The sequence below is a fragment of the Megachile rotundata genome, chromosome 6 (assembly GCF_050947335.1).
Source record: "Megachile rotundata isolate GNS110a chromosome 6, iyMegRotu1, whole genome shotgun sequence".
In the NCBI taxonomy this organism is placed as follows: Eukaryota; Metazoa; Arthropoda; class Insecta; order Hymenoptera; family Megachilidae; genus Megachile; species Megachile rotundata.
Genome location: NC_134988.1, coordinates 12,431,966 through 12,446,262, shown reverse-complemented (window position 1 = coordinate 12,446,262; position 14,297 = coordinate 12,431,966). Strand labels below are relative to the sequence as shown.

Below are 14,297 nucleotides of genomic sequence, written 5' to 3'. Positions count from 1 at the left end.
TCTCATCCAGCACGATCCCTGGGCCACTAGAAATTCAGATAAAAGTGCTTTCATCTCGCGTAATATATTCTCGAAAGGGAAGAATCGTGGACCAGGCAGCCATTTCGATTCTGAGGGGAGAGAAGAGATCCTCGAGGAGGAGTTTGGAGAGGATCCGAGAAACAGGAATGTTGCCGCCAGGAAGGTCAGAGGTGAAGGTGAATCGCTTTCAATAATCCGACAGAATTCCTGTCGGATTAAGACGCGAGAAAACTTTCGATCTTACCGTCAAAAGGCTCTATTTTCGCTTGCAAATCGTTCTCTTACTTCGAGGCTTAAGCCTGCCAATCGATTCACTCTGTCGAGACGAATCTCGACGATTAATTTTGTGGTGAGGTTAGACAATCGAGACGCATTCTTACAATTCTTGGCGATTCGGTGGACATTTGTAGGATGATTTTGTAGTATTTTGTAGATTGTCTTCAGTGCAGTGTTTTGTCAGTTTAAAATATTTTATTAAATTTGTGAACTTAGGTGCTTATTTTTATTTAGTCAGAGGGCTGAATGGGACGACGTGAATATAACATTCATTGTAAATGTACGTGGAGGTTTTTATAGGGAAAGTGTGAATTTCTGAATTTGGGGATTTCGGATTGGGAAGTTTGGAATTCGGAAGTTTAAGGTTAGGAAATGTGAGAATGCGGTAAATTCGTGTTCGAAATTTAGAAATTGGAGGATTTGGAAATTCGGGGTATAAGAAATATTGAAACTTGGGAATTCGAGTATTTAAAAATTTGGAAACGTAAAAATGTGGGAAATTTGAGAATTTTTAGTTGAGGGACCGAAATTTCTTCAGCTGAAAATTTGTGATTTCCAAGCTGAGAAACTTGAAAATTAAAAAATTCGGTAATTTGAGAATTTCTAAGTAAATCCAGAAATCTGTAAATATAAAAGACCAAAAATTATGTGAAGAAAATTGAAAAATTTGCAAATCTGAAACCTTGCAGATATAAAAATCTTAATTTTGTAAATCTTAACCTTGTAAATTTGAAAAACTAAAAATCTGAAAACAATTGGAAAATAAATTTGCAAAATTTACAACTCGTAAATTTGAAAAATAAAAAATTTCAGAAGAATGCAAGAATAGAAAAGTATGCCGTTCTTCCGTTTCAAGATGGATTCCAGAGCAGTTTAGCCGTCAGCAACCATTCTTGCGATGACAATGTACTGTTAACGATCGGGTTGATTAAAACGATTGAACGAGCACGAAGGTTTTTGTGGTACGCTCGTGTTCCAACGCAATAAAAATACTCTGGACAACAGTCTCGTGGATGATAATTGTCGGAGATAAAAGTTACAGTTAATCGTTACGCTTGAGAAGTTTCGTCATAAAACGCGGTATCTCGGGATGTTAACGTGAGGTTAGTTTTTCAGATAACTTCGAGTTCTCTATTCATTTTGATATTAAACGTTCACCTGCATTACATACTCGAACGAACAAATCCCGTAATTATATTATTCTGATTTTTATGTTGTGGATACCTTTACATTATTTGATAACGAAACTGTTATATCTAATCTTGAAACTTACTTATTTCTTATTATTTTGGTTATGTTACTATAAAAATATTACTTTTAAAAATCTTGTATATAGTTCAAGTATTTTTGTCATTTAATATATGTATAATAATTTTATTATTTAAAATGTGAGTTAAGAATTTAGGTATTTAAAATTGAAATAATTTAGATAATTAAAATTGAGTGCTTTAGACACTTAAAATTGTATATATTAATTATTTAGAATTGAATACTTTAAGTATCTAAAATTGGATATATTTATCATTTAAAATTGAGTACTCTGAGTACCTAAAATTGTATAAATTAATCTTTCAAAATTGAGTACTATAAACACCTAAAATTGTATATAATAATTATTTAAAATTGAATACCTTAAATTATCTAAACTGTAACATACTAATTACTAAAAACTGAATACCTTGAATCATCCAAAATTGAACATACCACTTATTTAAAATTGAATACCTTAAATTATCTAAACTGTAACATACTAATTACTAAAAACTGAATACCTTGAATCATCCAAAATTGAACATACCACTTACTTAAAATTGAATACCTTAAATTATCTAAACTGTAACATCCTAATTATTAAAAACTGAATACCTTGAATCATCCAAAATTGAACATACCACTTATTTAAAATTTAATACCTTAAATTATCTGAACTCTAACATCCTAATTACTAAAAACTGAATACCTTGAATCATCCAAAATTGAACATACCACTTACTTAAAATTGAATACCTTAAATAACTTGAAAGACTCTCACAAGCCCCAGAAAGCGAAGCAAGACCAAAAAGAACGTAACAGTACCCAAAAGTTGTAACGTTACACCGCCAAAAATAAATAAGTAATCTTTTTCTGCATGCCTGAGCATCAACGATCACAAGAAACCAACGTTGTACAGAATTCACAGCAGCGTGAAAGTCATGTTCACGATGGTTTTTCTCATTAAGCCGAACCTCGATGATAAATGAAACGTGAAGGTGATGCGAACGGCACAATAAAGATAATTATCGTAACACGTTAATAAACGAATTCATCCCGTAACGAAACCAGTTCCTTGAAGATGGATTTATTGGTAAGAAAATTTCCTCGAAAGAAACGAAACGTGTCTAGGGATAATTGAACTTTGATATCTGATCGATTATTCTCCTTGAATAATGCATGGTGTGGTTCGAGGTTTAGCTGCGAGTTTAAATTAAATCCTGCAACGTTGTTCGATCTTCAAATAAGACGAAATCCCCCTCGAGAACCGAGAAGTATATGAAAAATTCTTTAACCGTCGAACGGCACGAGCAGAATTTTGTTATTAAAAGCAATTCTGAGGAGAACCGCGGGGAAAATGCTACTTCAACTTCGCGTGCTTCTAATGGGAATATTTTGTTGCTAATAGGGGATGTTGAAGATTAATCAAACTGTTACATGGACATATTTTTTAAAAGTTTGATAATATTGTACTGTGTTAATTAAATACTCACTTTATAAACAGTCACGTTTCTGCATCAATTTTTACAAATTTTTATTTGTATTATTTTTGTGCATATTCTTTATTCTATGGAGAGATATTTAATGTTCATCGGAGCTCAATAATGTATGCATAAGAACAGGTATCTTCATATGCAATTTATATATAAACCAACAAGATATATTTTTATGAATGTAATAAAAAATTCCTGTAGAATAATAACCAAGTGTAAAGTCTGAATGCAATAAAACAAAATACAGGAATGAAAATATAAACTTGCAAGAAATAAAAACAATATATAAAATAATATTCATACAAGCTTAATAATGTATGTATAAGAACAGACATATTTATACGTAATTTATACACAAATCAATACGATGTACCTTCACAAAAATAATAATAAACAGCAGAACAATAGGTAAAAAAATCATCCCGATGAAAAGCAAAAATGTAGAGTGGCAAAGAACAAAAACATGGTAGAATGATTAAAATCATCGCAGTGAAAAAAATGGGAAATAAAAGGCATGGTGCAGTGCGGCCTAATAAAAAGTATAGAACGTTGATTGTCCTAGATGTGGACGCATCGAGGAATAATGAATAATTGGAACACCGCAGAAACCGCTTAAACCCGATAATTGTTATACGTTCGATGGATAATTAGCATTCTATCGCGGCCGTCGATAATTTTCGCAGTCAGCGGCGGAAAAACGAAGGGCGAAAAAATTCGCTTGAATTTCATCCCCGTAAAGGTTAAAAGTGCAATTCGATTAATTTCGAATGCAGATTGCACGAGTATTGAATACGCTGCGTATCGGGGTCGAAGAAAGTTATGGAAATATAATTCCGGGGAAAACCGAGTGCGTTACACCGGAAACGATGGCGAGGTGATTTAAAGTTCTGGCGCTTCGATCGCTGCATTTGTATTGCAGCTAACGATTATCGACGAGCCATCGATAGTCGGCTTCTCTCTTATTTCAGGAAAAAAGACGTACTTCTGATTGAATTAATTTAATATTCGGTATCGGGTTACGTTAGCAGTTTCCTTCGTTTATTTAGGACGTAAGTGGATGTTACTTTACGTTACTGAGGGTGAAGGATCTTTCATTGTTCTATACAAATTAGATTTATAATTTTTGGAGTATTTTTATGTTATGAAGGCTATTTAACTTCAAATATGTAGTTAAGGGGTAGTTAAGAGGTTAAACCTTAAACTATGATTTTGTCAGCAAGAGTAATTTAATTATATTTATAAAATTAAGATAGACAAAGAATGTTCAAATGTTAGGGGTAATTTAAATATGGCTATCATTGGTGAACAGGTTGGAATTAAAATCAAACTCAAAATTCACTTATGGTAAAATGTTGAACCAGATTTGTCGCATAAGACAAGGGAATACATTGCAGTCTGTTAAACAAACACATGTCTTATATGAAAAATATTATAAAAATCTTGTCACAAATAAAATTATCAAACCACTCACTTTGTACTGACCTACAATATAATACAATTTTTCAAATAAGCTATTTAAGTAGTGTATAATGTTCTTTAATAAAAAGGTGAATAAACGGTGTAAACGGCTGAGAAGAAGATAGTCGAGCAACATACCCAAGTGATCCATTAAATCGTGACAATTCACGGTAGGAATATCAGGCGACCTTGCGCAGATCCGCGACAATCCGCCCACCAGTTTGGAATGCGGACTTTCACGACACAAACAGCTACATATACAGAAACACACGTGGATACTGTGTCGTTGGTATGCGGCTTTGCACGTGCTCGACGCCCACATGTGGCGTCCTGAAGCGTCCACAGGTATGCACCGTGGCTTCGAGGTTGCATTCGATGCAATCGGTTGCATGCATCCCGAGGAATGCGTCATCGAAATTACCGTCCAGGAAGTTGACAAACCGCTCTCGCTTTCGAATCTCGAACAACGGAAGAACGAGACTGTCGGAAAATTGGTTCTGTCTGACTGGTCAACTGTGGCGATTGAACTAGACCTCTTTTAACTGTTTCAAATTATTTTTTGGAAAGTGGGTTAAAGGTTAGAAATTTCATTTATTAAGGTAGGCTGTGAAATTGATTAATATTTTGGATATTGTCTTTTTGTATGATTTGAATTTGATGGGGGGGTGAAATAAAATTTATAGATTTAAATTAGTTAATTCAGATATGACGAATTTAATTTAATTTAGTTAGCTCTTGATTTTGGATTGAATTAATCTGAGTTGAATTAGAGGCTGTTGAAAGCACTATAAAAATTTTACAGAATAAAAATCCCCTAGTTTTATAAATAGGTAAAAATTATGAAAGTCTCAAGCCTTCAAGCAATTATTGTAACCAATAACGAATTTATAAAATCACATGTTAATACCAATCACTTGAACTATCATTTAAAATAACAAAAGTGACTAAAGATCAAAATCAACAGACCAGCAGATGTTAAAAGAAGGGATAACCCACTTCTTCAGAAGAGTACATTCATCAAGAAACACCTAGTAATTGATATACCGTAAGACACACGCAAAGTACACAGCGATAAAAAAGGATGAAATTAAGGATTCATTTGACGACGTAATTATTTCATCGTTAAAATGATATACCGCCGCAAGAGGCAAGCCAGGGACAGATTTTTTGCGGAAGTTTGTGCATCAAGATATCTTGCAAGCCTCAGACACGATAATCGCCATCGCGACCTTAACGGAGACGGTTAACCTATGCTAAGGGCGCTTTTTCATCGTCGACGACTCAGCGTGTTTGAAGACGACGCCTCGAGAGAAAGGATGATACCATTCTTCACGTTTTAAGAGGATCAGGCTGCTTATGATTGCCAAGATCTTGCTACAATTTGCGATCTTGACAGACGTATCTCGAATAATTTTTTAACTGGAATATGACAGCTGAAATTTCACCCTCATCGAATTTAGTATTTGCTGTTTAAAGTTAATGACTGAATTTTTTCATTTTTGTCGACTTCATAAAATTCTCAATTTAAAAGTTTAGAAATCTCAAAGTTTCTAAAGCTGCAACTTTTTAAATCTTCGAATTTGTGGACTCTTCGGAGTTTTTCAAACTTTGAAGTGACCAGATTATCAAATTTAAAAACTTTCGGACTAGTACAGCACGTGCCACTAAACAGGACCAATATGATTAAAGTATAAAGAATAAACTGAATTTTCTCCTTCGGTATGAATTCCCTTTAACTGATTGTACAAAGGAAACATATCAAATTTTTCAACTTGCAAGCACAGTCACATATGCAGTCAGTACACGCAACGAATTAATATCACCTCCACAATTAGATTACCAATGCCACGCAAATTATGCTAATATGTCCTCGTACACCCTTTGTGCACCCGGGACAAAGGTTTTTTCTAGAAGAAGGTTTCATCGTAGAAAGAATCTTGGGAACGAAAATTCTAGCATTGGCCGCGTTGAAAAACCGGCAAGAAACGCACGAACGGCTAGATCCTTGGGTAGAATTTTCTTTTGGGAGTGCTCGCAAACCGCGGCCAACTTGATGCTAATCATTTTGCCGTTCTCTTTGCTCGCAACTCGCGCTAATTAGCTTTAATAAGCTGTGCAGTCTGTTGCAGAGATTCGGTCCTCGCGATGGTTTACCTCCGACGACGACGGGCTGTTCTTGATCCCCTTTGTGAACTGAGACTTACGTGTATAGAATACGGTTAGAAATGTGCCTTGTTCTCCCTGCTACTTGATTCATGAATTACTTGGAAAACACTGCATTACTGTTCATTAATAACGTGGCGAAGCTACGTTGCGGTGGAGGTCATATGTATGGAGGACAGATAAGTAGCCGCTGTATTTTTGATAGGCACATTAGTGCACTTCACAGTTGGGGTGCATCGTGGTCCACTCTTTTTTTAAATGATTTTTTACATATTTTTTCTATCAAAGTTCTCTGTATTCAATTATGAAGATTGTTTTGTAGTAGGGGATGTCATGTATCTGGAATACAGATAAGTAACCGCTGTATTTTTGATAGACACACTACTGCACTTCACAGTTGGAATGCATCGTGATCCACTCTTTTTTTAAATGATTTTTTACATATTTTTTCTATCAAAGTTCTCAGTATTCAATTATGAAGATTGTTTTGTAGTAGGGAATGTCCATTATGTGGAATACAGATAAGTAACCGCTGCATTGTTGATAGATACACTTCTGAATCTTCACAGTCAGAATGGACTTACATCTACTCTTTCTTAAAATGATATTTTACATAGTTTTCTTGTCAGATTTTTCACTTCTTGATAATAAAAATTGTTTTGTATAGTACAGTGGATGTCACATATGTGAACTACAGATAAATAACCGCCATATATTAAACACACTTTTGAACTTCACAGTCAAAGTGAATATTTTGAATTAAAAATTGTGGTGCCTTATAATTTGAAAAGTGTAAAAAAGTATAAATGAAAAAAATTGTAAAGTACATATTTTATGAAAGATTGAAATATTTCGTAAACTGTAAATCTTTTTGATGTTACGCCCTAATACTCTTCTATTCAGAGTGTATCAAAGAATCTGTATACGCAGTTACATTACAAAGTGAATAAACGCAATCGCACTTTTCTGTTACATGCAACTGCATACACTTTGAGCTCGGAACAATGGATACAGATTTCAGCGCACGCGGATTAGATGAAAACAAACTATAGTGGCTTTGATATGCCATTTTACAACAGAGTGTGACTAATACGAATTTACTAATGGATCCAAACACGCTCTTGAACATGCACCTGAATGCATCAGTTCAACCAAGCTATTATTTCTGCGCATGAATGTGAATGGTATAATCGAGATTAGCGTCATCAAAGTGCACATATTTGACACATAATGAACCAGTGAAACCTCATTACGCAAATTAATCTGCTAAATAAAGTTACTAGATAAGCACTATCTATTGTATTTGGTTTAGATAACTCGGTTAACACAACCCTATGAAATCTTGTGATATGCAACCAAAGAACTGACAAAAATAAATTACATATATATTTCATCAAGTCAATATTAAATTCAATTTATGTCAGAAAATACGGACAGTGGTTTTAAATCTAATGAAAAATAAAGTGGAGTTGCATCGGAGGTCGTAATAAAAAATTAAAGTAGAAGTAAATAATATTACTTACGAAATGAATATTAAATTTAATCTACGTAAATTGGACTAACACCTAATGAAAAATTGAATACTCAGTTTCGCATGAAAATTGTGTCGCAGTGAAGCAATTAAATTAACAAAAGATATTGTATATAATATAATATCACGTAATTACTAATAAATTCAATTTGAGTACGAAAATGGAGCAGCAACGTATTAAAAATTAACCGGTCACTCTTCTCGAAATTAAAATTCATAAAAACTCTACTGTGGCGCTAACAAGGAAATTAACGATTATATAATTTGTGTGCCTTTACATAATAAAAATTGCTAATCACGAAGGCTGCTCAAAACGTTTGCAGCCCCTATAAATCGCAACTCTTCAACGTCTACAATCCACGATGCTCGAATGAAATGACAAACGATGATCGTTAAATCGAAGGCAATGCAATTAGGAGAAGCACGTTTCCGCTTAGTCGAAAGTGCATCTTGATGCACTTACGTAAGCAGTGACCTATTACTTTAAGATACGTAAATCGACGATGCTAGAGGAATTATCGGTGAGGAAGGTTGTCAAAGCACCCTGTGCTCCGCTATCAAGCGATTTAACAGGTTAATTAAACGAGTTCTCGATCGACTACAGAAGCACAATGTTTCTTACTCGAATAAAGGAGGCACTGGCTGTAATTAATCACGAAATTCGTTCGACTGATCAGATACCGGTAATTGTCTCATTGTTCGTTGCTGAGAGTGGCGAAATTAGTTGATACGAAAATAGGGGTGACATATCTAGATTTCAAGGTTTTTTTGGTGGGTCAATATCTTCTTCTAGAGTTTGACGTTTCTGGGTGCATAGATATAATTTCTGGATTGATAGATGTTAAGGACTTTGAGTCTCTAGATTTTCTGATCTCTTCATCATCAGAGAGAATAAGAACCAGGTTCTTATCGGATCACTATTTTCTAAGATTTCTAAAGTCTCAGAATGACATACTGATATACCAAATCTATAGACTACCAGATATCTGCATCCCCAAATTTCTAAACGCTCAGATCTCTACACTCCTGAATCTTTACAGTCCCAGATCTCTACCCACCTCAAACTCCACATCCCCAAATTTCCATATCCCCAGACCTCTACATCCCCAAGTTCCTAGACTTCCAGATCTCTACACCCCCGAATCTCTACATCCCCAAATTTCTACACTCCCAGATCTCTACATCCCCTAATTTCTAGATACCCAGATTTCCACACCTCCAAATTTCTAGATCCCCAGATCTCCACATCCCCAAATTCCTAGACTCCCAGATCTCCACACCCCCGAATCTCTACAGTTCCAGATCTCTACACACCTGAAACTCCACATTCCCAAATTTCTAGACACCCAGATTTCCACACCTCCAAATTACCAGATCCCCAGATCTCCACATCCCCAAATTCCTAGACTCCCAGATCTCTACACCCCCGAATCTCTACAGTTCCAGATCTCTACACACCTCAAACTCCACATCTCCAAATTTCTAGACACCCAGATTTCCACACCTCCAAATTTCCAGATCCCCAGATCTCCACATCCCCAAATTTCTAGACTCCCAGATCTCTACACCCCCAAATCTCTAAATTCCCAGATTTCTGCATCCTAGAATCTCCAGATTTCAAAATTTCTGCGTTCCCTAATACTTACACCTTCAAATCTCCACATCTTCCAATTCCTACACCTTCTACCCCCACATCCTTATAACTCTACATCCCCCATCACCACATCTTCCTAATACAACCCCCCATATCGCCACAACCTAACCGCCATATTCTCACAACCCAAATAACCCTCCCTAACCCCAAATTACAATAAAACACCCTTCATAACAATTAACTACCCTTCCTCTCAGATCTCCGTATAAATAATATCCTGGCGAAAGAAAAATATTTGTATTATACATTCCGATGACACAGTTCGCAAAGCTGCTGCTTGCGATGCAGCACGAAGAAGATATTCTCGACGAATTGTCCTGCATACAAAGCACGAAAGAAGGATGCAACCGAAGACGATGATAAGCAAAGAATTCAAAAAGAGTGAAACTTACCTTCGAGCCGTGAGAACGTCCTCGGTTCACAGCTTCCGATTCGCCTAGATGATCGACTTCCGTTCGCTATTCATCAGCTCTCGTTTTCTACGGCAGAAGACAATCTCTCACGAAGTCGTCGGGTTCAAGCGAATAACCGTGAAAGTTTTGGGAATCGAGCCGGAAAACTGTTACTCGCGTAGACACTCACGCCTCGATGCCGCTGAAAGTAAAAGAACGATTCTTCGTGAGCGCTACCGCGATTATGCTCGCTATTCTTTCTAACGAGAGAAACTGTATTTGTTTATATCGTTAGAATAACGAGGGAAACTATTCATTTTAATGATTTTAACGAGGGTTGTATTTGTTGGGATTTTGTTTAATGATTTTTTAATGAGGGTTGCATTTTTTTGGGATTTTGTTTAGATTTGTAAAAATTTTTTTTTAGGAAAGATTGTTGGGTTGCAGTTTCGTTTTTAGAAGTTTTATATAGCTTGATCTTGTTGAATTTTTAATTTTGATGTGATTGGAGACTGTTTTGATATTTGATTTTTAATATTCAAGTTTTGAGTATTCAAATTTATTGTAAACTTGAAGGTTTAAGATTTTAGTATATACATTTGGATATTTTATTTTTTTTTATTGCTACAATCTTAATGTTCAAGGTCTACATTTTCAATGCAAAGATTTTATTCGAACATGTTCAAATATTTTGTGAAATCTTAATTTCTAAATTGCATAAAAAAATTCTTAAAAAAAATGCTTAGAATTAAATTGAACTTTGTTTCACACAATCGAGTCGTATGAACATCCATGATCACAAAAATTCAAGTATTTCAATGTACACAAATTTAATATATTACAATCTTAATTAAAAGAAAAGCTAGAATGTCTGTCTTTGTACAAAGAAATCAATCTCTAAAAGATTCAACTCTGAATACAATTAACTCTGAATAAAACACAAGAGGAAGTAATTGAATAATTACAGGTAGCTGGTTAAATTGCATAAGAAGGAATTCGCAGTAATTTCAGCGCGTTACAAAGGCAAGATAAGGTGTCACAGTAATTACAGCAGTCGTAAGTCGTACGGAGCATAGAACATTTAACTCGAGCGATTCTTTTCATAAAGAAAACGTGACGCGAGATGCGGAGAGGAACGGGAGCAAAAGAAGCAACGTGGAAACACGAGAAGAAAGCAAAAGGGACTCGGTAATGAAGAAAAAGAGGAGAAATCAAATTCTTTTCATTGAGCTGTTAGTGATACCGGCTAGTAAAGGGGATAAAAGGAAAGAGATGAAAAAAGCTCTTGGTCGGAGGGGAGGAAAGAAGATAATAATTACGGTAGCGTTGGCCCGCGATTTGCGATAACAAGAACAAAAATGATGGGGTCACTGCTGACTGCAGAGATAAAGTAACAATTCTATTAGCGAAGGTTTAATAGTTCCGACGTCACTTCTCGCTTGAATTTTCATTTCAATTACACCGACACTTTTGGTACATCAATTTAAAGAACGAAGTTTGCAGAAAGAAACTGACTAAACATTTTATTATTGTTCTCTGTACAACATGGCTGACAATCAAGTTTTGCAAACAGTGGCCATTTATGAAGTCCATAAAGATTGACATGATTTCATTACATAAAAGTACGACAAAATACCGTTTTTCGTATATCAATTTAAAGCCTGAAGCGTGGAGAACTGTCTAAACGTCGTTGCCACTGTTCTCAATACAAAATGGCTGACTGTCAGGTATCACAAACACCACCCACTTTAATATTAAAATGATATTGCAAGAATAACACAGTGAATACAAATAAAAGAACATAATACACCTATCTTTTGCAACAAGTTTTCTAAAGACAAAAGCTTGTATCTTTAACTTCATACCTGCAAGAGTTAATTACGTGTCTGACAGTAAAATTTATGTGAAAGATAACCTAACACAAGAATCTATAGAAACACAATAATGGTCTAATTTTACGGTGTGCAGAAGCCTTTGTTCGTCCACAATCACAAAACATTGAAATTAGGCTGGAAAATTGTTTGACAATGTACACCATTTAACTTCTCCTTTCATACTTTCGTACATAGAAGAATGTATCCTCGCTTAATATTTACAGTTTACTTGAAAAGAAACGATAATGACTACAGTTTAATTAAACGAGCTTTTGCCGTGGTAAAAATGAGAATATTACTGTCGAAGAAGCATTCAAATGCTTTCTTGCAAATGAAACGAGTTCTTGGTACTGTTCTTTGAATAATACCGCTGAAAATGTATAGAAAACTTGGAAACGAGCACGATGCAATCACGTCGCTTACAAACCGTGGCTGTTGTTCGTGGAAACGTCAGTGGTTTACAGATCTTCAGAAAATGTGTTTCGGGGATCGTGAGACAACGAACGAACACCGGAATCAAAACGTTCATTGTAAAAAGATTCTTGTATCTACCGTTAAGGTTCAAACACGACAGCCATTTTTCGTGATAAATTCTTTTTATAGAAATTAAGCGACTAAATTAAAAATTTGTGAATACTTGATAAGAAAGGTATTTCCAATTTCCCCAATTTCCCATTATCCCAATTTCCCATTTTTCCAATTTCCCATTTTTCCAATTTCCCATTTCCCTAATTTCCCATTTCTCCAATTTCCCATTTTTCCAATTTCCCATTTCCCCAATTTCCCATTTCTCCAATTTTCCATTTTCCCAATTTCCCATTTCCCAAATTTCTCATTTCCTCAATTTCCCTTTTCTCCAATTTCTAATTTCCCAAATTTATAAGCGCTCCAATTTTCAATTTCCCCAATTTCCAAGCTCTCGAATTTCCAATTTCCCCAATTTCCTCAATTTCCAAAAACTCAAGTCCGCAAATTCCAAAATCCCCAAATTCCTAAATCCCCAAATCTCCAAATTTTTAAATTATCACCTCCCCAATTTATCAAATTCCCAACTTTCCACTTTTCCAAATTCCCAAATTCCCAAATCCCCAAGTCCCCATCCCCCAAACTCCCCAAATTAGCCCCTCATTCACTCTTACCCTCCTCCACACCTCATCTTCATATTTTATTAATAACATTGTAATCAGTAGATCTACGTATTCCGCATATAAATTACCTTCCGTGCCACAAAGTTGAAGCTGCGAATGGGTATAATAACCCGCAGAAAGGGATGGAACGGTGCGAATAATTTTTAGTAGCGCATATGAAGTTTTACTACGAGAAAACGTGTGACTTGAATATGTAATGCGAACGTGTATGCGTGTAATGAGATTCGGGAGGCACTTTACAATCTTGTAGCAGTTGTAAGCTGATGCAGGCTGATTTCAGCCGTGGAACGTCATCTTGCGCGTAAAATGGCGCAAGAGGTCAGCCATTTTATTCGATGTCTATCTCGAAGCTATTAATAATTACCTATCGTCCCGGACCTTCCATGGTTGTTATAATTTCATTAAGAGCAGAGAGTCAATGAACGTTCCGAGTCACTGCACCCTCTCACGATGATCATTATTGTAACAATCGCTATACGTCTTACGGAACGGAAAGAAATAACAAAAATTACATGTAATTTGTGGTAAATGAATTTAAGTTGATCGGGAAAATGAATTATGAGAAAATTCAGGGTATTACTTCCGAGATTATTGTTCGATTGTAATATCTGATTTTCGATACTTTTACTTTATGCGGATCGATGGCGTTCGGGAATTAATTGATAGTCCGTGAATACGAGATTTATTAACTTTACAGGCATTATAGGAAATGAAATTGTTCTGCTTGCTGACTTTGTTTGGACGCGGATTAATCTGCAGATAATCTGGAACGACACTTGCTTTTGTATTTTCATTTGTTTCGTGTCGTTCTACCTCGGTGTATTATTTCCTTCATTTCGGAATTAAATTATTTTTGTTGTGAGTGATAGGTAAATACAATTTTGTTTGAGGGAGAAGTAATTTTTAATATAAATTTTATATTCATTTTTATTGACGTATAAAGGGATGAAAATATATCTAAAAGTTTATATTAGTGACTATTGATGATGTACTATAGGCAGACCTCTTATGTTATCAAGGTTGTAGAAAATTCTTT

At 35.2% G+C, this 14,297-nt stretch overlaps 1 protein-coding gene across 5 annotated transcripts in view; it reads right to left on the bottom strand.

Moving 5' to 3' along the window:
- The window catches only part of Pgant9 (polypeptide N-acetylgalactosaminyltransferase 9), a 328,116-nt gene that overhangs the window by 165,288 nt on the left and 148,531 nt on the right, over positions 1 to 14,297 (bottom strand). For all 5 annotated transcript variants that reach the window (XM_076532837.1, XM_076532841.1, XM_076532840.1 and 2 more), the window contains one exon: positions 10,240 to 10,441. The gene's annotated coding sequence lies outside the window, so the exon portion shown is untranslated. The remainder of the gene's footprint in view (positions 1 to 10,239; positions 10,442 to 14,297) is intronic.